At 43.8% G+C, this 25,123-nt stretch overlaps 1 long non-coding RNA gene across 1 annotated transcript in view; it reads left to right on the top strand.

Moving 5' to 3' along the window:
• LOC120928984 overlaps positions 1-22,811 on the top strand; it is a 68,922-nt gene extending 46,111 nt beyond the window's left edge. The window contains exons 2-3 of the long non-coding RNA XR_005747331.1: positions 11,043-11,097; positions 22,718-22,811. This is a non-coding gene — a long non-coding RNA (uncharacterized LOC120928984). The remainder of the gene's footprint in view (positions 1-11,042; positions 11,098-22,717) is intronic.
• Positions 22,812-25,123: the final 2,312 nt, after the last annotated feature.

Raw genomic sequence — 25,123 nt, 5'->3', positions numbered from 1 at the left:
ATCTAATGTTAAAAATTTATTTTTTGGGTGAACCTCCACTTTAATAATGCTAATGGACAATATTGAGTGGGGTCAATTCACCAAGATATACAGGTGATTTGGACTGCATTTGAAATGTTGGCTCATAATTATTTTTTCCATCAAAATGGTCAATTCTTTTCTTTAAAATGCCATATAGATGTATAGCATATGTATCTATATAAACATTTTTTTTATTGTGAAATTGTAATTTAAAAGGTGCTCAAGTATTTCCCTAAAGTGACCTCAAACCGCTCTTTTCTCTACGAGATGCATCCCAGCCTTGCGTGCTCCTCTAATGAGAAAACCATTCTATTCGCTTTACTTTCCCTCCCCTGTGATTCCTGTATCAGAAATGAGGGGAACAATTTTCACTGGGATAAGAAGGCTTGGACTACAATAAAATATATTGTCAGATGTCTCCACTTTATGTATATTTCTGTTGCTGTTGGAGAGATTTCCCATACCTTTCAGGAAAAAGGTTCCAGGTTCTCGTGAAAGCCTTCCGCTTATTAATGCTCTTCTTCCCAGCAATCCTCTGTCCTGTTGGTCTACAGGAGTTGCGGCCTCCAAAGTTTGGTTCACTGATGTCCGTTTACCTGTGTGTTACATTTATATACAATAAACCTACGGCTGAACAAAACTAGGTGCGCCTATTGGTTTGGATCCCATTGCAGATCTTGCACTGCGTAGTCCCAAATTGCACAGTTTCTTGTGCTCTTGTGTATGCAGAGATGGTTCCCTTGGGGGTAACAAGGATTTTTGCTGTTTATGTATAGCTGTTGGTCCAAGCCTTGTAAGCTCCAAAAACAAAGCTTACACACAGGGTTAATGACCACCTTCCTTCCCCACATGACTGTTTGGGTCTGGTGATTGGCTGCTCCGGCCAGAGCACTGCTTCCTGAGGTTTCAACAGAACCGGTTACTTCTGTCCTGAATGAAAGGGAAAGCTTAACTTTTTTTAATCAGGGTTTATTGCTTTATGTGTTCCAAGGTAATGAGGAAGTCTCCACCCCAGAGGAGTCTTTGTTGGACAAAACAAAACTCCTCCGCAGTGCTAGTGATTCCTTATAACCTGAAAACCGGCAACAGAGCAATATGTATGCCACTTAATATGGAGCTCCACCCAACAGGGCAAGTTTTGATTGTCTGATTCCTCCTCATCCCATTCCCCCCCCCTTTTCTGCTGGCACATTTTGACACTTTATTTGGGGGGGGCAGGGGGGAGCTGGTACTTATTTTTGACAGGTACCCACTTCCAGCTCAGTAAGCCACGGCAAAGTGAGATATAAGTTCGGCCCTCCTCTATTTTGTGTAGCTTCTTTCTTCTTTCTGAGGGGAGGGCGGAACTCCTCCTTTAAACACTTAAGGCCCGGACCAATATGCTGCTAAATGCCCAAAGGCGTTTTTACAATTCGGCACTGCGTCGCTTTAACAGACAATTGCGTGCTCGTGCGACGTGGCTCCCAAACAAAATTGGCGTCCTTTTTTTCCCCACAAATAGAGCTTTCTTTTGGTGGTATTTGATCACATCAGCGGTTTTTATTTTTTGCGCTATAAACAAAAATAGAGCGTCAATTTTGAAAAAAAATTCAATATTTTTTACTTTTTGCTGTAATATCCCCCAAAAACATATATAAATTTTTTTGTCCTCCGTTTAGGCCGATACCTATTTTTGGTAAAAAAAATCGCAATAAGCGTTTATCGATTGGTTTGCGCAAAATTTATAGCGTTTACAAAATAGGGGATATTTTTATTGCATTTTTATTAATTTTTTTTTTTTTTTTACTACTAATGGCGGCGATCAGCAATTTTTTTTTCGTGACTGCGACATTATGGCGGACAATTTTGACACATTTTTGGGACCATTGTCATTTTCACAGCAAAAAATGCATTTAAATTGCATTCTTTATTGTGAAAATGACAGTTGCAGTTTGGGAGTTAACCACAGGGGGCGCTGAACGTGTTAGGCTTCACCTAGTGTGTGTTTACAACAGTAGGGGGGGTGTGGCTGTAGGTCTGACGTCATCGATTGTGTCTCCCCTATAAAGGGGATGACACAAACGATGCGCCGCCACAGTGAAGCACGGGGAAGCCGTGTTTACATACGGCTCTCCCCGTTCTTCAGCTCCGGGGAGTGATCGCGACGGAGCTGCTATAAACGAATAGCCGCGCCGTCGTCCCGGGTCGCTCCCCGAGGGAATCCGCACGCAGCGGGGGCGGGGGTCCCGATCGGACCCCCGACCCGCGGAAAGGCAAGGACGTATATATACGTCCTTCTGCCTGTCCGTGCCATTTTGCGGACGGAAATAGTCGTGTGGCGGGCGTTAAGGGGTTAAAGCCCCGATTATGTAATCCACCAAAGCAAGGTGTGCGGTGTGACCACCACCTATATTTATTTCCCCGATGAATGGAGTGGGTGTGAAGCTGAAATTCTGGGTGGGATGGACATTTTGAAATGTTTGTAGTCGCTTTCGAGTTAAAAATGTGTCAGTGAATCTTTTATCCCCCCTATACTGCAGCTGAGGCCTTCACATCAGTTCCGACGCTACACTGTGCCCAACCCCTTTAAGTCCAATGAAGGTATCATTTTTGGTCTACAATGGCCCTTTTTTATTGCAAAGAATTTAATTAATTTGTACTTGTTTTAGCTCTAAGTAGGAAGTGAAATGTCCCCTTTAAAGTTCAGCTTGTTTAAAATGAGATTTCTTATATATATATTTTAATACTGTAATGTCGCCTTGATAACAACCTGAGTGAATAACCTCTAGAAATCGCATCTCTAACAAGCTGCCACGTTAAGAGCTTTTTCTATGCTTAACCACAAGACATCCTCGATGGTAAGCATGGGCGGCAATGCCATTATCCAGAGCTTTATAGCTGTTTAATAGATGGCCACTCATAAGAAATTTAAAATCAATTTACAAAGCGTAAATAGGATTCACGCTGCATCTGTGTAGTATCTCTGCCAAGCTCCAGTAAATACAAATGCCAATAAATAGAGCCATTATTGGTTGGAATCCAGAGTGAGAATAGCGCAATGATAAGGGTCCTGATGCATCAACCTGTTATTTCATGTACCTACGCCAAGCAATAATCACACACATTTGCAGGTATTTAATGGTATACGCAGCTTGTAATGGAGATACCTTAACCTTTTACTCCCTCACTTGACAGTGGTGATTGGCCCTGTGCTGTTATGTAGGTCCGTCGTACTCCATACCTGTAAGTAGTGTTTGTTTCCATTTATTCCAGTGATGTGCTGTCTGCAAGCTCCCTCGCCAACACTGATCATTTCTTCTGGGTTTCACACCTCGCATGCATCAAAATTAATTCATCTCAACAACGAAGCATGTTGACTAAGCTGTGCATAGAGTGTACTACAGTGAGCATAAAGTTAAAGGGGTTGTAAAGGTACAATTTTTTTTGTTCCCCTAAATAGCTTCCTTTTACAGTGCAGTCCTCCTTCACTTACCTCATCCTTCCAAGGACCCCGCCTGTGGAATGCACTACCAACCACCATCCGACTGGAGTCGGACCACTTGGCCTTCAGGAGAAAGATTAAAACCCATCTCTTCTGAGGTCAAGGGGTTCCTTACCCATGAAATGGATACAGCGCCCAGAGGCGATTCAGTTCGCATGTGTTGCGCTTTACAAGTCTCTCTCTCTCCCTCTCCCTCTCTCCCTCCCTTCCATTTTGCTTTTAAATGTTCTTATTTCTTATGAGAAATCTTCACTTCCTGTTCTTCTGTCTGTAACTCCACACCAGGGAGAAAGCCTCGCATTACTGTGTGGAGTGTCGTGCTCACCCCCTCCCCTGGACTACAGGAGAGTCGGGACACTCTCTACATTGCAGATGGATAAAGGAGCTGTGTTAGTGGGCGTCCTGACTCTCCTGTAGTCCAAGGGAGGGGGCAAGCACGACACTCCACACCAGGGAGAAAGCTTAGCATTACTGTGTGGAGTTAGACAGATGAACAGGAAGTGAGGATTTCTCAGAAGAAATAAGGACATTTACAGTGGGGATCGAAAGTTTGGGCAACCCAGGTAAAAATTTGTATTAATGTGTATAACGAAGCCAAGGAAAGATGGGGAAAAATCTCCAAAAGGCATCAAATTACAGATTAGACATTCTTATAATATGTCAAAAAAAGTTAGATTTTATTTCCATCATTTACATTTTCAAAATTACAGAAAACAAAAAAATGGCGTCTGCAAAAGTTTGGGCACCCTGCAGAATTTATAGCATGCACTGCCCCCTTTGCAAAGCTGAGACCTGCCAGTGTCATGAATTGTTCTCAGTCATCGTCTGGGAAGACCAGGTGATGTCAATCTCAAAGGTTTTAATTGCCCAGACTCATCTGACCTTGCCCCAACAATCAGCACCATGGGTTCTTCTAAGCAGTTGTCTAGAAAACTGAAACTGAAAATAGTTGACGCTCACAAAGCTGGAGAAGGCTATAAGAAGATAGCAAAGCGTTTTCAGATGTCAATATCCTCTGTTCGGAATGTAATTAAGAAATGGCAGTCATCAGGAATAGTGGAAGTTAAAGCAAGGTCTGGAAGACCAAGAAAAATATCAGACAGAACAGCTCGCAGGATTGTGAGAAAAGCAATTCAAAACCCACGTTTGACTGCACGATCCCTCCAGAAAGATCTGGCAGACACTGGAGTTGTGGTACACTATTCCACTATAAAGAGATACTTGTACAAATATGGTCTTCATGGAAGAGTCATCAGAAGAAAACCTCTTCTACGTCCTCACCACAAAAATCAGCGTTTGAACTTTGCAAATGAACATTCAGACAAGCCTGATGCATTTTGGAAACAAGTTCTGTGGACCGATGAGGTTAAAATAGAACTTTTTGGCTGGAATGAGCAAAGGTACGTTTGGAGAAGAAAGGGCACAGAATTTAATGAAAATAACCTCTGTCCAACTGTTAAGCATGGGGGTGGATCAATCATGCTTTGGGGTTGTATTGCAGCCAGTGGCACAGGGAACATTTCAGGAGTAGAAGGAAAATGGATTCAATAACATTTCAGCACATTTTGGATGGTAACTTGATGCCATCTGTGAAAAAGCTGAAGTTAAAAAGAGGATGGCTTCTACCAATGGATAATGATCCTAAACACACCTCAAAATCCACGGGGGATTACATCAAGAGGCGTAAACTGAAGGTTTTGCCATGGCCTTCACAATCTCCTGACCTCAACATAATTTAAAATCTATGGATAGATCTTAAAAGAGCAGTGCGTGACAGACAGCCCAGAAATCTCAAAGAACTGGAAGACTTTTGTAAGGAAGAATGGGCCAAGATACCTCAAACAAGAATTGAAAGACTCTTGGCTGGCTACAAAAAGCGTTTACAAGCTGTGATACTTGCCAAAGGGGGCAGTACAAGATATTAACTCTGCAGGATGCCCAAACTTTTGCCAACGCCATTTTTTTTGTTTTCTGTCATTTTGAAAGTGTAAATGATGGAAATCTAAAGTTTTTTGACATATTATAAGAATGTCTAATCTGTAATTTGATGCATTTTGGAGATTTTTCCATCTTTCCTTGGCTTAGTTATGCACATTAATACAAATTTTTACCTGGGGTGCCCAAACTTTCAATTCCCACTGCAAAAGCAAAATGGAAGGATGAGGTAAGGGAAGGAGGACTGCACTAAGGTAAATGAAGCTATTCAGGAAAAAAAGATTGTACCTTTACAACCCCTTTAAGAATGTGTTTATAGCAAAAATACCATAGTACCGGTATGTCTCTAAATGGTCAATTCTTAAAGCGGTGGTTCACCCTGCTGAACAACATTTCAGCATAAAATCCGGCATAGTAGCGCGAGCTACACTATGCCGGTCTTAATTTTTTTATCCCCGTACTCACGGTTATATCGTACATAGACGATTCCGTCTGCCGCGGGGAATGGGCGTTCCTAGCAAGAGGGAGGGTGATTGACGGCCGGCTCTGGCACGTCACGCTCCCCGAAGACAGCCGGAGTAGGTCTCGGCTCTTCACGGCGCCTGCGCACAGGCTATGCGCAGGCGCCGTGAAGAGCCAAGCCTATTTCGGCTATTTCCGGAGAAGCGTGACGTGCCACGGCCGGCCGTCAATCGCCTTCCCTGTCCATAGGGAACGCCCATTCCCCGGAATCTTCTATGTACGATAGAACACTGAGTACGGGGGGAAAAAAAAATACAGACAGGCATACTGTAGCTCGCGCTACTATGCCGAATTTAATGCTAGAGGAAATTTTTTTTTTTTTTCTTTTTTTTATATAGGATGAACCCCCGCTTTAACAATTTAGTCTAGAAGCTTTAATACAAGTCTTCACGTTTTTTTAACCATTAAAAACCTCAATCGTGTTACTTTTTAGTTGAAAATACACCAAGATTTTTCAGCTTCAAGAATATTGTGTGCTTGGTTATTACCAAGATGACCAGAACTTGTAAAGGTAATAAATATACTCCAATAGGGGAGATGCACTGTGACTTGCAACAGCATGATCTAAGCCCCGAGTTCACACTAGAACGTGTTTTGGGAAATTTGCAATCCGTGAGCACTGTCCCTGAAACCTTGCAAGGGGTGTCGGTGCAATGTTAACGACATCCCAAACACAGGTCACGAACGCAATACGTTTGCCTGCACTGGATCACATGGTACAAAACTACCATTCAATCTGGTTGCAGTGCACTACTTTTGGTAGGATGCAGTGTGATTTCAGCCTATTCAAATAAATGGGCTAAATTTGCGCTGCACGGAATCGCATGTGAGTTGCACAAGAATGCACTACACATGCTTGTTAAATTGGCGATTCATTGTGTGAACCTAGAGTAAAGCATGATTTATAAAAAAAAAAAAAATTTTTTTTTTTTTTTTTAATGATTTGACATCGGACAACCTCTTTGGGGGGTTCCTCTTTCCAACCTCAGGCTCCATAGCAGCCATGTGGGCAGCTATGATTTTATAGTTGCTAGGGACGAGCTTTATGTTCGACTCGAACATTGGCTGTTCGAACAATTTGGGGTGTTCGTGGCAAATTCGAAAAGCCTCGGAAAACTGTTAAAGCAAAAAAACAAAAGAACAAAAGCTGGACAGCCGCACTCCAAAATTTTCTTTAAAAGAGATGTCTTTATTTTCAACTGTGCATACAGTCACTGCAAGCCCACAAAAATCAGTATGGCCAACGTTTCGCACTGGCGTCAGTGCTTAGTCATGACTTAGCACTGACGCCAGTGCGAAACGTTGGCCAGCTTTTGTTCTTTTGTTTTTTTGCTATTACCGCATTGCCAGCACCCTGGTGGTTCAACAACCCCTGATCATCACGAGGCTCACCTGGAGCGGTGAGAATTCTGTCTGTGGGAAAACTGTTAAAGGTCTATGGGAGAAATCAAAAGTGTTAATTTTAAAGGCTAGTATGCAAGTTATTGTCATTAAAAGTGTTTGGGGACTTGGGTCCTGCTCCAGGGGACATGTATCAGTGCAAAAAAAAAAGTTTTAAAAACTGACGTTTTTTTGGCAGCAGTGATTTTAATAATGCTTAAAGTGAAACAATAAAAGTAAGATATTACTTTAAATTTCGTACCTGGGGGTAGGGGGGGGGGTGTTTAGAACTGTCCCTGCGCAAAATGTAATTTCTAAAGGAAAACATTTTAAAACTACTTGCGGCTATTAATGAATTGTCCCGACAATACAGATCAATGGCGTTGGGGGTGGGTGGGGGGGAGCCATACCAAAAAAAAAAAAAGCGTGGGGGATCAGTCCCTTCAGGTGGGGCCGGGGTTACCCTGTGACGTGGATGAGTGACCCTTGCGCGTCATGGGGGTTTCATTCCTCGCTGAAGAATGAGTGTTGCTGGAGGAGGGATCATCGTTGGACATCGAAAGACGGGATTACATCGCTGTAATTTAATTTTTTATTTTTTTTTTTAACCTCTTGACCACCGCCCCATGTCAAAAAGACGTCCTCCTTTTTAAAGTTGAATATCTCGATAACGGCAGCAGCTGCTGCCACAACCGAGACATTCATCTTTTCAGGGGGCGGTGGTGTACAAGATAACGGCGGTCTCCGCGGCGAATTCGCCGCGAGATCGCCGTTATCGGTGGCGGGAGAGGGCCCCCCCCCCCCCCCCCCGCCCTCCCGCGCCCTCCGCCGCTTACCGGAGCCGTCGGTAGCGGCGGAGGGGATCGGATGTGTCCGGCAGCTGAGCGGGGACGGGACTGAAGGAGAAATCTCCTTCACCCGTCCTCATAGCTCTGCTGGGCGGAAGTGACGTCAAAACGTCAGTCCCGCCCAGCCTCTTAAAGAAACATTTTTTTTTTTTGTCATTTGAAAAAATGACTTTTTTTTTTTTTTTTTATTTTTTTGCATTTAAGTCTAATTATGAGATCTGAGGTCTTTTTGACCCCAGATCTCATATTTAAGAGGACCTGTCATGCTTTTTTCTATTACAAGGGATGTTTACATTCCTTGTAATAGGAATAAAAGTGATCAATTTTTTTTTTTTTTTTTTTTCAGTGTAAAAAATTATAAAACTAAATAAAAATAAATAAGAAAACCAAAAAAAAATTTTTTAAAGCGCCCCGTCCTGACGAGCTCGCGCGCAGAAGCAAACACATACGCGAGTAGCGCCCGCATATGAAAACGGTATTCAAACCACACAAGTGAGGTATCGCCGCGATCGTTAGAGTGAGAGCAATAATTCTAGCCCTAGACCTACTCTGCAACTCAAAAAATGCAACCTGTAGAATTTTTTAAACGTCGCCTATCGAGATTTTTAAGGGTAAAAGTTTGACGCCACGAGCGGGCGCAATTTTTAAGCGTGACATGTTGGGTATCATTTTACTCGGCGTAACATTATCTTTCACAATATATAAAGAAATTGGGCCAAATGTATTGTTGTCTTATTTTTTAATTCAAAAAAGTGATTTTTATCCAAAAAAAGTGCGCTTGTAAGACCGCTGCGCAAATACGGTGTGACAAAAAGTATTGCAATGACTGCCATTTTATTCCCTAGGATGTCTGCTAAAAAAAAATATATAATGTTTGGGGGTTCTGATTAATTTTCTAGCAAAAAAATTGTGATTTTCACATGAAGGAGAGAAGTGCCAGAATTAACCCGGTGGGCAAGTGGTTAATAAAAGACTTTTCCAACTGTCTTTTTTTTTTTTTTTTTTTTTTTTTTACACTTTCTTTGTGTAATGGTAGGGGTACAATGTACCCCTTTACCAATTCACATGGGGGGGCCGGGATCTGAAGTTCCCCTTTGTTAATGGGGGGCTTCCAGATTTCGAGCAGACCCCCACAACCACCGGACAAGGGTTGTGGGGATGGGGCCCCTTGTCCCCATCAACATGAAGACATCCTCCCCAATGTTGAGGGCACGTGACCTGGTACGGTTCAGGAGGGGGTCTGGTTACGCCATTTTTATTTTTTTTGGTGCAGGGTTCCTATTAATATGCTTGCCAGACCTGAATGGCCTGATGTGGAATTTGGGGGGGACCTCCACGCTTTTTTTTTTTTTTTTTTTTTTTTGGGGTTTGCCTTAATATTTATACCGGACCCAAAGGGCCTGGCAATGAACTGGGGGGGAAACCCTGCAGTGTTTTTTTTTCAATGACTTTGATCTGTATTGCCAGGACTGACAATTCATGAATAGCCGCAAGTAGTTTTTAAATGTCATTTCTAAAAAGGGGGAAAAGTAATTTTGTGTAGGGACAGTTCTAAACACGGGAAACATGCGCTAATTTACAGGCATGCTATATACACCCCCCAGGTACGAAATCTAAAGGAATATTTCACTTTTGTTTCACTTTAATAATTATTAAAATCACTGCTCCCAAAAAAACATCCGTTTTTTTTTTTTTGCATTGATGCAGGACCCGGGTCCCCAAACACGTTTTATGCCAGTAACTTGCAAATTAAGCTTTTAAAATGAGCACTTTTGATTTTTCATGTTAGTGTCCCATAGACATTAACAGTGTTCAGGTGTTCCAACAAATTTTTTGCATGTTCTGGTACGAACCGAACTGGGCGGTGTTCGGCTCATCCCAAATAGTCGCCCCACTGATTACTTGGTTTATCCCTTGGCATTTGCATGTATAAAGCAAATGCATGCCATGTCTTTGCTTCATCGCTGCTCAGCCAATCAGAATCTTGCTTCATTTTGCAAAGCCGCAATGGGGGTTCTGGTGAGTCGTTTTTGCTTGGTTTATCCCCTGGTCCTCACATGTATAAAGCAAAGGCTTGCTATGCTTCTACATCATTGCCCATTCAGAGTAAGTTCTGACTGTTATCTATCTTCCAGTTCTATTATTTAGGACTGTGTTTTTTTTTTTCTTCCTTTCTTTTCTTTTTTTTTTTTTTTTTTTTTTGGGGGCTACAGCTTTAGATAAGGATTTAATGAGGAAAATAATTGCCAATCTTAGGAAAATGAGCTTTGCGCAGTGTCTTCAGATGATGGGAATAAATCTGTAATAATGAGGATCACACAGGTCTTGTGTTAAAAAATAATTTGCGTGCTTTGTTGGGAAATTATTTCGAAAATGAGATAGAAGAATGAGTAATAAACCAAGTTTGGGCACCCCAGGTAAAAATTTGTATTAATGTGCATAACGAAGCCAATGAAAAATCTCCAAAAGGCATCAAATTACAGATTAGACATTCTTATAATATGTTAAAAAAAAAGTTAGAAATTTAGCTGACGCCATTTTTTTGTTCTCTGTAATTTTGAAAGTGTAAATGATGGAAATAAAATCTAACTTTTTTTTGACATTTTATAAGAATGCACATTAATACAAATTTGTACCTGGGTTGCCCAAACTTGCGATCCCCATGGGTACATCATCGCACGACCGCGCAATTGTCAGTTGAAGTAACTCAGTGCTGTATCGCAAAAAATGGCCTGGTCATGAAGGGGGGTACATTTTTCCAGGGGTCAAGTGGTTAAAAGGGGGAAAAGAACTTTGTTACCTTTTACAACATCCAAAGTGCTGTCTGAGCAATTCCCTTTTTCTTTTCATTATAGGCAACAAGAACAGAAGTTGGGGAAACTAGGACAGCTAACAGCCAAACTATCTGAGGTATGTGTGTGTAATGCAAGGATTAAAAAAAAAAGACCTGTTAATCCTGCCAGAAATCTTTCGAGATCACATTTGTTCTTGGCTGCCTTTTGAAGACTACAGAACCACACCCCTCTATGTAAAGGGCAGATCAGGGACAAAGTGGTTGGCACTTATGAATTGCAGCACTGTAGTCCCTGGTTTGCATCTTGGTCAGAAAGTTATCTACGTGGAGTTTGCATGTTCTCCTTGTACTTGCATGGAATTCCTCCAGGTACGCTGGTTTCCTCCTACACATTGGCTTCAATTCAAATTGAACCCAGTATGTGTGTGTCTATATGTTTGTCAGGTAGGGATCTTAGATTGTTCACCTCTAGGGGGCAGGCACTGATGTGAATGTACAGTATGTAAGAGTGCTGCCTAAAGTGCCATATAAATACTTAAAATAAATGTTACAGGGACAGGGTTCCATAGTCCTAGCTTTTGTCTGTTGTCTGGGTACAGTCAGGCTGCGTACACACGATCGATCAAAACCGATGAAAACGGTCTGAAGGACCGTTTCATCGGTTAACCGATGGTGTGTACGCACATCAGACAGCTTCATCAGTTAAAAAAACGATCGTGTCAGAACGCGGTGACGTAAAACACACAACGTGCTGAAAAAAACGAAGTTCAATGCTTCCGAGCATGCGCGGCCCTTTAAACGATGCCTTTGCATACTAACGATCGGTTTTGACCCATCAGCTAGGCGTCCATCGGTTCAATTTTAAAGCAAGTTCTCTTTTTTTTTTTTGACCGAAGGATAACTGACCGATGGGACCCACACACGATCGGTTTGGACCGATGAAACGGACTTTCAGTCCGTTTTCATCGGTTTTGACTGATCGTGTGTACGCGGCCTCAGGTGAGAGAGTGTTGACATATTAAAGTGGTTGTCCTTAGAGTTCCACCAGGAAAAGGTTAGAGAGAACATCAGTGAAAGAGAAAATTATAGTGTGTAATCTGGGATCTGTTGGATGGGCTCTGGATAGATAAATGGCATTTAGGGGCAATTTGGAGGTTCTGACAGCAGCACAAAATCGCTCATATCTGTTCCATAACAAAGATGGCTTTGTGTGTTTTTTTTTTTTTTTTTGTAATCTAATTGGCTCCATGCACATTCATTATGTGCACTTTATTTTGTGTTTCTTTCTTCTTCTCCTCCGCGATCGCTGGGAGAAGGAATCTCATTCCACACAGGCTGCCGGCGGTGCCCGCCCCCCTGCTCCCAGGCAGCCATATATAGCTTGCCAACCCGCAAAATGCGAGCAGGCGAGTGGCTTTTTTGAGGGCTGCTCTATATCATTTATGAATACATTTAAACAGAATTGGTCCCAGATCCTTGGGGTACCCCCACTAACCACTCTAGACCATTCTGAGTACACAGTATTTTACACCACCCTTCAAAAGTGCCGCTGTAACCAGTTTTCTGTCCAAAAACAAACGCTATGGTCCATGCCTACACTGTCTCTTTAAAGCTGAGCTCCACCCAAAAAGGGAAGCTTCGTTTGTTTGCCCTACCCCCGCTCCACCTGGCACATTTAGCACCTTTCGGTGGGTGGAGGAGGGAGTGGGTACCTGCTTTTGATAGACATCCCCTCCCCTCTTCCGGGAGACCTCCCATCCCCTCTTCCGGGAGTCCTCGCCACACCATGTGATTTGGTGCTGCACAGTTTTCCAAAGTAGTCTATGCGCTACTTTTTGATTTTCGGTGCGATTTGCAGCTTATTGAACGTACAGGAATCACACAAGAACATATATTACATCTTTTTTGACTTTGGTATAAACTAGCTTTTTAGGGTAAAGCTGATTTTTATTTATTTTTTGTAGGGGTTGTCCGGATACGGAGCATTTGCACGAGTACTTGTACTCGCACAAATGGTCCCGATGCTTCACCCGATACCTGGTGTTATACCTGAAGGGTTCCACATGTACTGGCACTTTAAGGCTGGCTCCACCCAGCAGTGATGACAAGGGTCAAGGGGCATAGTAGCCATCTTAGAGAGAGCACATGTAAGAAGCAGAGATATGTATTGTCCTGAGATGCATGTTGCAGTGTACAGCCTGTACTGAATAAACATCCATTGTTCCAGACCAGAGTCTTGTGTCCCTCACAACACAGAGGATATAACACCTGGAATGGGGTGAAGGGCGGAGCGTCGAGCGAGTCCTGAAGTAAGCTGGCAGGGAGCCGTGTCTCGTCACATTCAGCTGCCCATCGCATTTTGCTACGGAAGTGACGTTTCTGCCGAGACATTTTCCACTGCATGTGCGCTATGAGTTACAAACGATTTGCGACAATACAGAGCAGTGAATCCGTCAGATAATGTCACAGAAGTGACGTTACGGAAAATACAAACACTGGGCTATGCGTTCCAAGACTAATACTTCCCCTGTTACCTAGTGTCTCCAGAACTGCCAGCTGTCCCTGTACAACCCAAAGCAACCTGTGGTGTTAGGTTCTGCTTTGCTGGTCCTTAATGCCTATCCAGAGCAACCTGTGGTGATGGATCCTGCAATGCTAGGACTTGTAGTGCCTCTAAAGATGCCAGCTGTCCCTGTACAACCCAAAGCAACCTGTGGTGTTAGGTTCTGCTTTGCTGGTCCTTAGTGCCTATCCAGAGCAACCTGTGGTGATAGATCCTGCAATGCTAGGACTTGTAGTGCCTCTAAAGATGCCAGCTGTCCTTGGACTACCGTATACAAGGCAGGGCAACCAGTGGCGATTTTCATGCCATGCTGGGACTTGTAGTGTCTCCAGAAGTGCCAGCTGTCCTGTACAACCCAAAGCTGGGACTTGTAGTGTCTCCAGAACTGTCGGTTGCCCTGGCTTGTAGTGTGGCAGCTTGGAGCTCTAGGGGTAATACAAGTCCCAGCCTAGCAGGACCTAACACCACAGGTTGCCCTGCCTTGTATTGGGGCGGATGACAGCTCTAGAGGCACTACAAGTCCCAGCATGGCAGGATAATCGGCACTGGTTGCCCTGGATTGTATAGGGCAGTCCAAGGACAGCTGGCATCTTTAGAGGCACTACAAGTCCCAGCACCACAGGTTGCTGTGGATGGGCACTACAACTACCAGCAAAGCAGAACCTAACACCACAGATTGCTTTGGGTTGTACAGGGACAGCTGGCAGTTCTGGAGACACTAGGTAACAAGGGAAGTATTAGTCTTGGAACGCATAGCCCAGTGTTTGTATTGTCAGTAACGTCTTTTCCGTGACGACATCTGACGGGTTCACTGCTCTGTATTGTCGCAATTCGTTTGGAATGCATTGCACAGTGCAAAATTCCTCGGGTGAACGTCGCTTCCATAGCAAGATGAGATGGGTAGCCGAATGTAACGAAACACTGTCGCATTCGGTTGCAAATTAATTTTTTTTTTTTTTTTTAAGTATCGTAATTGGTATCTGCGAGTACTTGGGGGGGGGGGGGGGGGGTCGAAGTATCTTAAAAAAGTGGTATCGGGACAACCCTAACCTTTTTTATTGAAGGGGGGGGGGGGACGGGACACGATGGCAGAACTGAAGTTGGTCTACATGTGGAAAGAGGAGAAATGTAGCGGCAGACAGTGTGGCTTTTTTATTTTTTATTTATTTTTTATTCTTAATGCATTGCTGAAGCACAATATCCTTTCTATGCAATTTTCTCTGATCTGGTTGCTCATTAGACAGGATCTAATTCTGATTCCAGTCTGAGGTACAACATGGGTACATTATGTAGACTTTTGTTTTTCTAGGATTAGAACAATGAATATTTAATATCATTGTGCCGTTATCTTTCCATTTGGGTTTAAAGGCGGATTAAGGCCTAGTTTCCTGGTAGCTCATTTGAAGCCACTATGTACCATCTGCCCTGAATAAGAATTACAGAGCTTATTATTGATATAAAGTGGTCATGAGGGCTCATTCAGACGTTGGCACATGTGTTTTTTGAGCAATAATGAGACGCATGATATTAACCCCTTTATGCCTAAGCCTTTTTCTGACATTTGTTGCTTACATGTTAAAATCTGTATTTTTTTTTTTTTCTAGAAAATTACTTGGAACCCCCAAACGTGTGTGTGTGTGTGTGTGTGTGTGTGTGTGTGTGTGTGTGTGTTATAAAATAAAAATTAGCAGAGACCATAGAAAATAAAATAGTGATCGTTTTTATTTCGCGTCTTTCAAATTCTTTTTTTTTTTTTCTTAAAGAAATACACGAACATGAATAAAAAAAAAGCGTAAAGTAAAGCCCAATGTTTTTGTGTACCGTGAAAGATGTTATGCTGAGTAAATAGGTGCCGAACATGTCATGCTTTTAAAATTGCGCACACTCGTGGAATGGCGACAAACTACGGCGCTTAAAAAATTCCTACAGGTTACCAGTTTAGAGTTACAGAGGAGATCTAGTGCTAGAATTATTGCTATCTCTCTGTTTGTGGTAACACCTCACATGTGTGCTTTGAACACTGTTTGTTTACATTTACAGGCGCGACTTGCGTAAGCACGGAGGAATACAGCACTTTAAAAATTACACTTTTTTTTTTTTTTTTGTCTGATCACTCTTAGGCCTCATACACACGATAGGTTAACCAGAGGACAACGGTCTGATGGACCGTTGTCATAGGTTAACCGATGAAGCAGACTGATGGTTCGTCGCGCCTACACATCATCGGTTAAAAAAAAACTATCATGTCAGAACGCGGTGACGTAAAACACAACGACGTGCTGAAAAAAACAAAGTTCAATGCTTCCAAGCATGCGTTGACTTGATTCTCAGCATGCACGGGTTTTTAACCGATGGTTGTGCCTGCTAACGATTTGTTTTTTTTCCCATCGGTTATGAATCCATTGGTAAAATTTAAAGCAAGTTAGCTTTTTTTTAACTTATGGTTAAATAACCTATGGGGCCCACACACGATCGGTTTGGACCAATGAAAACGGTCCATCAGACCGTTGTCCTCTGGTTAACCTATCGTGTGTACGCGGCCTCACTGCTGTCGCAAGGAATGTAAACATCCTTTGTAACAATAATGGGCAGTGACAGGTACTCTTTATAGAGCGGTCTGGGGTCTATAAGACCCCAAATCCCTCCTTTGCACCTAAAAGCATTCAAAATGCCAAGTTTGGCTGTTTTGAATACTATAATTTTTTATTTTTTTTTCAATTTGATGTCTTTTTAAGGCTCCAGTAAACAGGAAGTGATGTCATGACATCGCTTCCAGTTTACTAGATCCAAGACCTGATCAAAGCCGATTCCAATTCGTTCAGGTCACCGGTCAGCCGGTGAATGTGCCAGCTGGTCACTTGGGAGAGCCCGGGCAAGCCTCAGAAGGCGGCGGGAGTAGGTGGTCATTCCCTTTCCCTGCTTATAATAGCCGCATCGGTTGTTATTAGAAGAAAGCCAACCATCGGCTTGCATGCATCACCCCCCCCCCACAACCCCTTCAAGCCGAAGGGCACATATTTGCATTACGTCGGCGTGAGGGGGTATCGTGCATTTAAATGAAAATGCATTTATTGTTGGCCATTATTGGCACCTTTTTTAAAGCGGTGTTAAAAATCCTGCTTGTTACCTTTTTTGGGGCATTTTATTTTGGTCAATTAAACGAAGCAGCAAAAAACGTACCTCCCCTTTTTGAAATCGCAGCAAGAACGCATAAAAAATGCACTTTTTTCTTTTTCTTCTGTCACTTGAAGAGAACCTGTCATGGACATTTGTAAGGATCGAAATCTTCACTTTTAAGACCGACTGAGCACTGATTGGGAGTCAGTTAGCTTTTGGTTTTCCAGCATGCACGCCTGGCCAAACAGCTAGCGTCTGCCGGACAGACCGACATACACAGGCTAAATGTTGGCCAGTTTATTTTTATTAACCGGTGTTTCGTGAGCGCAGACCTCCCATCGCTGGAAAAGGCAACAGATAGGGGGTCCACATGCGGATACAGTTTTTTTTTTTCACTGTTGGGCCTCTTTCAGAAGGAGTGGAATCCATCAAGTGGCAGGGGATCTGTATGCTGAGCAGTGGGATTGACAGGTCCATGTCCGGACAGATGGCGAACATCTCCCCATCCGTCTATTTTAAGGCTCCATAGAGAACAATAGGGGGTTTGTCTGAAAAACCGACAGGCGGACCCGATCGGTCCGTTGGTGTGAAAGTGGCCCTAAGATCAGATGACACTACTTTTTGTATTTGAAGAAAAAAGTAATAAGAATCTTTCTATAAAGTATTTATAAATGTAACCTTCACTCTGCCTCTTATTGAGCAGAGCAGGCGTGGCAAGAAAGGACGCACATGGCATACAAGGTGCTTGGATGACACGTTTTTTGGCATAGGAGGGAGCACATCTTGCATGCTCAACGACTTCTGCTGGTTATAGTGAATGTTTGTTCTTCTTTTTTTTTTTATTATAGCTAATACAATATTTTGTGTTCTACTTAGTCAAAAGGTGGAACTCCTGGACTCCCTTTTAGAATTGGCACTTTCTACCAGTGCAGGATAAAAGCCCATTATTTACAGAACGTACTCAATGTGCCATCACAGCAGTGACCTTTTTTCTTAGCAGAAGACTCGGTGTTGGCCTTTAATCAAAGGAAGCTGTGATGTTCTGTTTCTTTAGCTAGCTGAATCGTGGTGCTCTGGGAATCCTTTATGTATTAAAGTGGAAGTAAACCCTCCTATCATTTCCAGCCAAGTTAGCTGCCATATTAGCCTCTGTTTAACCTATCAACTGCCATGGTGCTGCACATGTGATCAGTTATGACACTAGCCATTGGATTGTTTGACAGTTTGGTTGGGAGCACAAACAATGAGACTGTTGCCTTCCCGCCACATGTCGGGAATGTAAAGTTTTTTTTTTTTTTTTTTTTTAAACTGTTAAATCAATGGGTTTACTGCCGATTGAAATTTTGTAAAAGGTTTTACACTTATTGTAAAAGTGTTTTGTTTTGTTTTGTTTTTTGTAGCAAAGTACCCGATTGTGACTTTGGCATCTGTGTCTTGCAGTCCCTGTACAGCTCAGAGGACAAAGCCACTTTACTGTGCCTACAGGTAATCCTTATTATAGGCTTACCTGTAGGCAGTAGTGTATTTAGGTTTTGTGCTGTCATAGGCCCGACTAAACTTGTGCACCCCCTAATTTAAATATGACCCACCCATTCCTGTCAAGGCCACACCCTATTCTGTTTAAGACCCGCCCTGACATTTTTGAGTGGGGACCTTCGTTCCAAGGGCCTGGGGGAGGGCAATGGATTCTCTTAATTTGCATAGATTTCCTCTCACTTCCTGTTTGGCTATGGGGCAGGAAGTAAAGGGAAATCTCTGCAATGGGACAGGGATGGTGAAAAATAAACTGACAGGGCCTATAACCCTCCCTTTCTCTATCCAAAATGAAAAAAAAAGTGTTGCCTATAGTTCTACTTTAAACATAAATTTCTGATAATTTTATGGAGAGGACTAAGAAGATATAACCATGCCGATGGTGCAGCATAAAACATATAGCCCAGTGAGGAAGGTTTGTGGTCCAGGATGATAGGCCAGTGAAAATTAGATGCAGCCCCCCCCTCCACACACAGTTGCGGCTGCTTTATGGGGGTGCTAGCCTTTCAGCCCAGTCCGCCCTAGAAGACTGGCGCTACACCAACAGTGTAGTGCAAGCCGGCGGGGACTCTTTCCGTGCTGCCCGAGGCCTGGGCCTTGTTGATACAGCGTTGCCTGTAGGTACAAAAGGGTTTACTTCCACTTTAAGTCCGGTTATGAGGTGTGACCTGCTCTTGTTGCAGTCAATTCAATAACTGGTATGAAGGAGATGGCTGCTCCTTGTTGGCTCTTTCCACAGACCAGCAAAGGCAAAATGCAAGGGGGGTATGGCTTTCACTCATGTGATCATTGGAAAGTAGTTTACAAAAAATATATACATTGCATGTGTGTATGGGAGAAAAAATATATAAAAATGCAAAGATTGGGCGGCAAGTGACTGATGTACCTTCTGCTATGCTTGTTGGGTATTCTTGATGAGGAATAGTGCCTGACAAACCTTGTTCTTCGCTCGCAAAGCTGTGGCGCTTAAGTGGATACAATCTACTCCCCCTTTTATCAGTAAATAAATACAGGTGGTGATTCAGGTGTTGCTCTATGAAAAGCTTTTTTTTGAGCATAGGGGTTGCCCTCCGAAATCTAATAAGGTGTGAGATACATGGTGCTCTTCCAATCTCGCCATTACTAATACTTGAGATTTCTGCTAAATATACACTGCTCAAAAAAATGAAAGGAACACTTTGAAAACACATCAGATCTCAATGGGGAAAAATGTCATGCTGGATGTCTATACTGATATGGATTGAATAATGCGTTAGGAATGAAAGGATGGCACATTGTTTGATGGAGATGAAAATTATCCACCTACAGAGGGCTGAATTCAAAGACTCCCTGAAAATCAAAGTGAAAAAATTATGCAACAGGCTAGTCCATTTTGCTGAAATGTCATTGCAGCAACTCAAAATGGTCCTCCGTAGTTTGTATGGCCCCCAAGTGCTTGTATGCATGCCCGACAACATCAGGGCATGCTCCTAATGAGACAACAGATGGTGTCCTGGACCAGAGCATCACTGAGCTCCTGAACAGAATGAGGTGCAACCTGGCAACGTCAGATGGATCAAAACATAATGTCCCAAAGGTGTACTATTGGATTTAGGTCAGGTGAGAGTGGGGGCCATTCAATGGTATCCATTCCTTCATCCTCCAGGAACTGGCTACATGTTCTCGCCACATGAGGCCGGCCATCGTTGTGCCCCAGGAGGAACCCAGGACCCACTGAATCAGCATAGGGTCTGACAATGGGTCCAAGGATTTCATTCCGATACCTAATGGCAATCAGGGTGCCATTGTCTAGCCTAGTGTTTTTTAACTTCAGTCCTCAAGGCGCCCCCACAGGTCATGTTTTCAGGATTTCCCCCAGATGAAACAGCTGTGGTAATTACTAAAGCAGTGAAACTGATCAAATCACCTGCAAAATAATGGTAAGCCTGAAAACATGAACTGTTGGGGCGCCTTGAGGACTGGAGTTGAGAAACGCTGGTCTAGCATATAGAAGTCTGTGCGTCCCTCCATGGGTAGGCCTCCCCAGACTATCGCTGACCCACCACCAAACTGGTCATGCTGAACGATGTTACAGGCAGCATAAAGTTCTCTGCGGCTTCTCCAGACCCTTTCACATCTGTCACATATTCACAGGGTGAACCTGCTCTCATCTGTGAAGAGCACAGGGTGCCAGTGGCGGACTTTCCAATTCTGGTGTTCAATGGTAAATGCCAATTGAGCTCCACAGTGACGTGCAGTGAGAACAGGGCCCACTAGAGGACATCGGGCCCTCGGACCACCCTCATAAGGTCTATTTCTGATTGTTTGGTAAGAGACATTCACACTAGTGGCCTGCTGGAGGTCATTTTGGAGGGCTGTGGCAGTACTCATTGCACAAAGGAGCAGATGCTGGTCCTGCTTATCCGTCTACTACTCTGTCCAGCTCTCTTGGAGTAACTGCCTGTCTCCTGGAATCTCCTCCATGCTCTTGAGACTGTGCTGGGAGACGCAGCAAACCTTCTGACAATGGGCCCGTATTGATGTGCCATCATGGAGGAGTTGGACTGCCTGTGCAATGTATATAGGGTCCAGGTATCGCCTCGTACTACCAGTATTGACACTGACCCTAGCCAAATGCAAAACCTAGTGAAAAACAGTCAGAAAAGATGAGTAGGGAAAATAAATTTCAGTGGCCTCCACATGTGAAACCATTCCTGTTTTTGGAGGTCGTCTCATTGTTGCCCATCTAGTGCACCTATTGTTAATCTGTTTCAGCTGCTTTGGTGTTAATGAAATTATCAACCCCTTCTGCTGCTGACCAGATCAATATACCAGGGGTTTGATTGACTTGATATTATACTTTGATTAACCACTTCAGCCCTGGAGGATTTGGCTGCCCAATGACCAGGCCATTGTTTGCGATTCAGCACTGCGTCGATTTAACTGACAATTGCGCGGTCGTGCGACTTTCCACTAAAAACAAAATTGGCGTCCTTTTTCCCCCACAAATAGTTTTCTTTTGGTATTTGATCACCTCTGCGGTTTTTATCTTTTGCGCTATAAACGAAAAAAAAGAGCGACAATTTTGAAAAAGAAAAGCAATATTTTTTGCTATAATATCCCATATATATAATTTTATTTTATTGGTAATGGAGGTGATCTGCAATTTTTATCGTGACGGTGACATTATGGCGGACACATCGGACACTTGATGCTATTTTGCGACCATTGTCATTTATACAGCGATCGGTGCTATACAAATGCACTGTTTACTGTGTAAATGACACTGACAGGCAAGGGGCTAAACACTAGGGGGCTAGGAAGGGGTTAAGTGTGTCCTAGGGAGTGATTCTAACTGTGAAGGGGCTGGGCTACATGTGACACAACACTGATCACTGCTCCCTATTACAGGGAGCAGTAGATCAGTGTCCTGTCACAAGGTACAACAGGGAAATGCCTTGTTTACAAAGGCACCCCCCTGTTCTGCAGCTCCGTGACAAGATCGCGGGACACCGAAGGACATGGAGTCCGAGGGTTCCGCGGACACTGTCACGGAGCTTGCAGCGAAATTCAAAGCAACGTGTGTGTATATATATGTTGCTTTGTGCAGCCGTGCCATTCTGCCGCTGTATATGTTCGTGACATGGTCGGCAAGCGGTTAAAAAGTGTTCCTTAAATTTTTTTTTGAGCAGTGTACTTGTCAATTGAGCCTGTGGGAGTGTCTCTTTAATTATTATTTATCTGCCTTTTAGCCTTAAAGCGGGGGTTCACCCTTAGAGGGCACTTTTTCCCCTTAGATTCCTGCTTGTTTTGTCTAGGGGAATCGGCTATTTATTTTAAAATATGTGCAGTACTTACCCGTTTACGAGATGCATCCTCTCCGTCGCTTCCGGGTATGGGCTGCGGGAATGGGCGTTCCTTCTTGATTGACAGTCTTCCGAGAGGCTTCCGACGGTCGCATCCATCGCGTCACAATTTTCCGAAAGAAGCCGAACGTCGGTGCGCAGGCGCAGTATAGAGCCGCACCGTCGTTCGGCTTCTTTCGGCTACGAGTGACGCGATGGATGCGACCGTCGGAAGCCTCTCGGAAGACTGTCAATCAAGAAGGAACGCCCGCTCCCGAAGACCCATACCCGGAAGCGACGGAAGAAGATGCATCTCGAAAACGGGTAAGTACGGATCATATTTTAATACAAATAGCCGATTCCCCTAGACCGAACGAGCAGGAATCTAAGGGGAAAAGGGGAAAAATTTAATAAATGGGTGAACTCCCGCTTTAATAAAAGAGTACTTTGTCAATGACCTTTATCGGGACTGTTATGGAATTAACCTCCATGTTTGGGTAATGAACTTTATATTTCATTATGCTCATGTTGAGCGTTGGTTATTGTGCCATCGTTTTGTATGTTTGTCAAAAAAAAAAAAAAAAAAATGCAAACATTTTATGTGTAGTAAAAAAAAAAAAACTTTTTGAAGAATATTATCCATTACACAATAAGTTAAACTTTGCGTAAATGAACTAACTCCGCCTCCCTTATGCCTAGGTCTCCATCCCATTGGCCAACTTTCTGATCAGAGATTCCTCATCTACAGTCTTTGAAACAAGCTAGTCCTGTGACTTGAGGTCACCACAATGCGGCAGCTAAAGGGAAAACCCAAGAAAGAGTCCTCCAAAGACAAGAAGGAGAGGAAGCAAGCCATGCAGGAAGCTCGTCAGCAAATCGCCACGGTAGTGCTTCCCACGCTGGCCTTCATGGTGGTATTAATCGTCGTGTTTGTCTACGTGGCGACTCGTCCAAGCGCAATCGAGTAACTTGTCCTTTTTTTTATCATCATGGGTACAAATGCCTTGTGCCAAAAAAATAACCAAATATGAATTTTTCTACCTTCAGCGTTGACGGTTTATAAGAAGGATTCTGTCCACTCTCTTCAGTGTTTTTATCAGATTGTCCATTTATCGAATGTTTAAAAAAGGAAATGTGCCAATCTTTGTGTGTCAAACAAATAATGCTACAGTTTGTGCCTTTTAAAAAAAAACAACAAAAAAAACCCATCAAACAGAATCTGGGAATTGTAAATCTGGGTGTGGGATAAGATGTCTGTTATTCTGATGTATAACACTGTATACTGTCACATTTGCCAAAGGACTGTACTTTCTGGTAATGTCAGTCTAATATATTGTACCGCACACCCCCAGTATTTATTTTTTAAATAAAGTATGGAACAATCCATTGTGTGTGTGTGTGTGTGTGTGTGATTTTATATTTGTTTGGACAAATCTCTGCAGCCAGGTAGCCAAAGGTTACATAGTTGGGCCCCTTTCACACTAGGCAGATCCGTCTCGGCGAAGTCCGCCAGCTCGGCGGAAGATCTCTCCTAGGACCTCTGCTGAGCCGGCGGATGACAAGTCCCTCTCTGCTCACTGAGCGGGGAGGGGCTTGTGCAGCGCCGCTGTCTCCTATGGAGAGATCTGATGTCCCTTTTCATCAGATTTCGCCCAATCCGATCCGCCATGGACGGGTGGTGACGTATCGCCATCTGTCTGATTTTATCGGATCTGGTCGGATGTCAGTGGACATGTCTCCACTGACATCCGACACTCCATAAAGATGTTTAGGTCCGCCGACAAAACTGACAGGCGGACCTGAACGGTCTGACCGTGTAAAAGGGGCCAAAAAAAAAAATACAATCCCATATACACAATCCTATAACCACAGTTGATCCAGGGGAAGGCAAAAAACCCCAGCAAAGCAGGATCCAATTTGCTACAGCAGGGGAAAAACATCCTTTCTGATCCCCCGAGAGGCAATCGATTTTTTCCCCGGATCAACTTTACCTATAAGACCTCTTTCTCACTAAGGCACTTTACAGGCACTATAGCGCTAAAATAGCGCCTCTCCTGTCACTCCAATGTGAAAGCCAGAGGGCTTTCACACTGGAGCGGTACGCTAACAGGACGTAAAAAAAAAAGTCCTGCAAGCAGCATCTTTGCCGGTGTCTTGCCGAAAAAGGTCCACCGGTGGATTATGCCCCCCCCCCCCCCCGTACTGCGCAAGCGTGGTACTTTCCTCCGAAAATTGACGAACATGTAGCTCTAGACGGCGCCTGCGCACACTTCTGACATCCAGACTTATTGCTTACCATCCCCGTGGACATGGAGGATGTTAAAAAAAGAGCCAGGAGGCCAAGCGAGGATGTGGGGCCGACTGGCCACTTGCAGCGAGGTCCACTCAGGCGCCGCATGTTTCGGCTATCTTTGGAGGTAAGCACCGCGCCTGCACAGTACAGGGGGGGGGGGGCAAAATCTGCCGGGGGGACACTGTTCGACAGAACACTGGCACTTTCAACGGGCAGGGCGGCTTTGCCAGTGTTTTTAACCCTTTTTTGGCCACTAGCGAAGGGGTTAAAAGATCCCCTCTAGCGGCCGAATAGCAGCGCTTTACTGCCGACGCCCGGGCACTGTGAGTGTGAAAGCTCTTAATGTTAGTAACCAGTTGTTATATTGTGTACATTTAGGAAAGAATCCAGGCCTTTTTTAAAGCAATTTACTGAGCTGGCCAGAACCACATCTGAAGGGACATAGGAGGTAGAACGGGGATCTGCCTACGTAAATAAGGCGGATCACCATTCTGACCGGGGACGACATTGAGATCTGCTGTTCCTAGTGATCAGGAACAGCGATCTTTATGTTGTCCTAGTAAGCCCATCCACCAGTCAGAACACACCTAGGGAACACACTTAACCCCTTGATCGCCCCCTAGGGCAGCACAGTGGTGTAGTGGTTAGCACTTTCACCTAGCAGCAAAAGGGTCGTTGGTTTGAATCCCGACCACGACACCATCTGCCTGGAGTTTGCATGTTCTCTCTGTGTTTGTGTGGGTTTCCTCCGGGTACCCCGGTTTCCTTCCACGCTCCAAAGACGTGCTGGTAGGTTAATTGGATCCTGTCCA

This window comes from Rana temporaria, chromosome 2, assembly GCF_905171775.1.
Source record: "Rana temporaria chromosome 2, aRanTem1.1, whole genome shotgun sequence".
Classification (NCBI taxonomy): domain Eukaryota; kingdom Metazoa; phylum Chordata; class Amphibia; order Anura; family Ranidae; genus Rana; species Rana temporaria.
The sequence above is the reverse complement of the archived record's forward strand: the minus strand, read 5'-3'. Positions and strand labels throughout refer to the sequence as shown.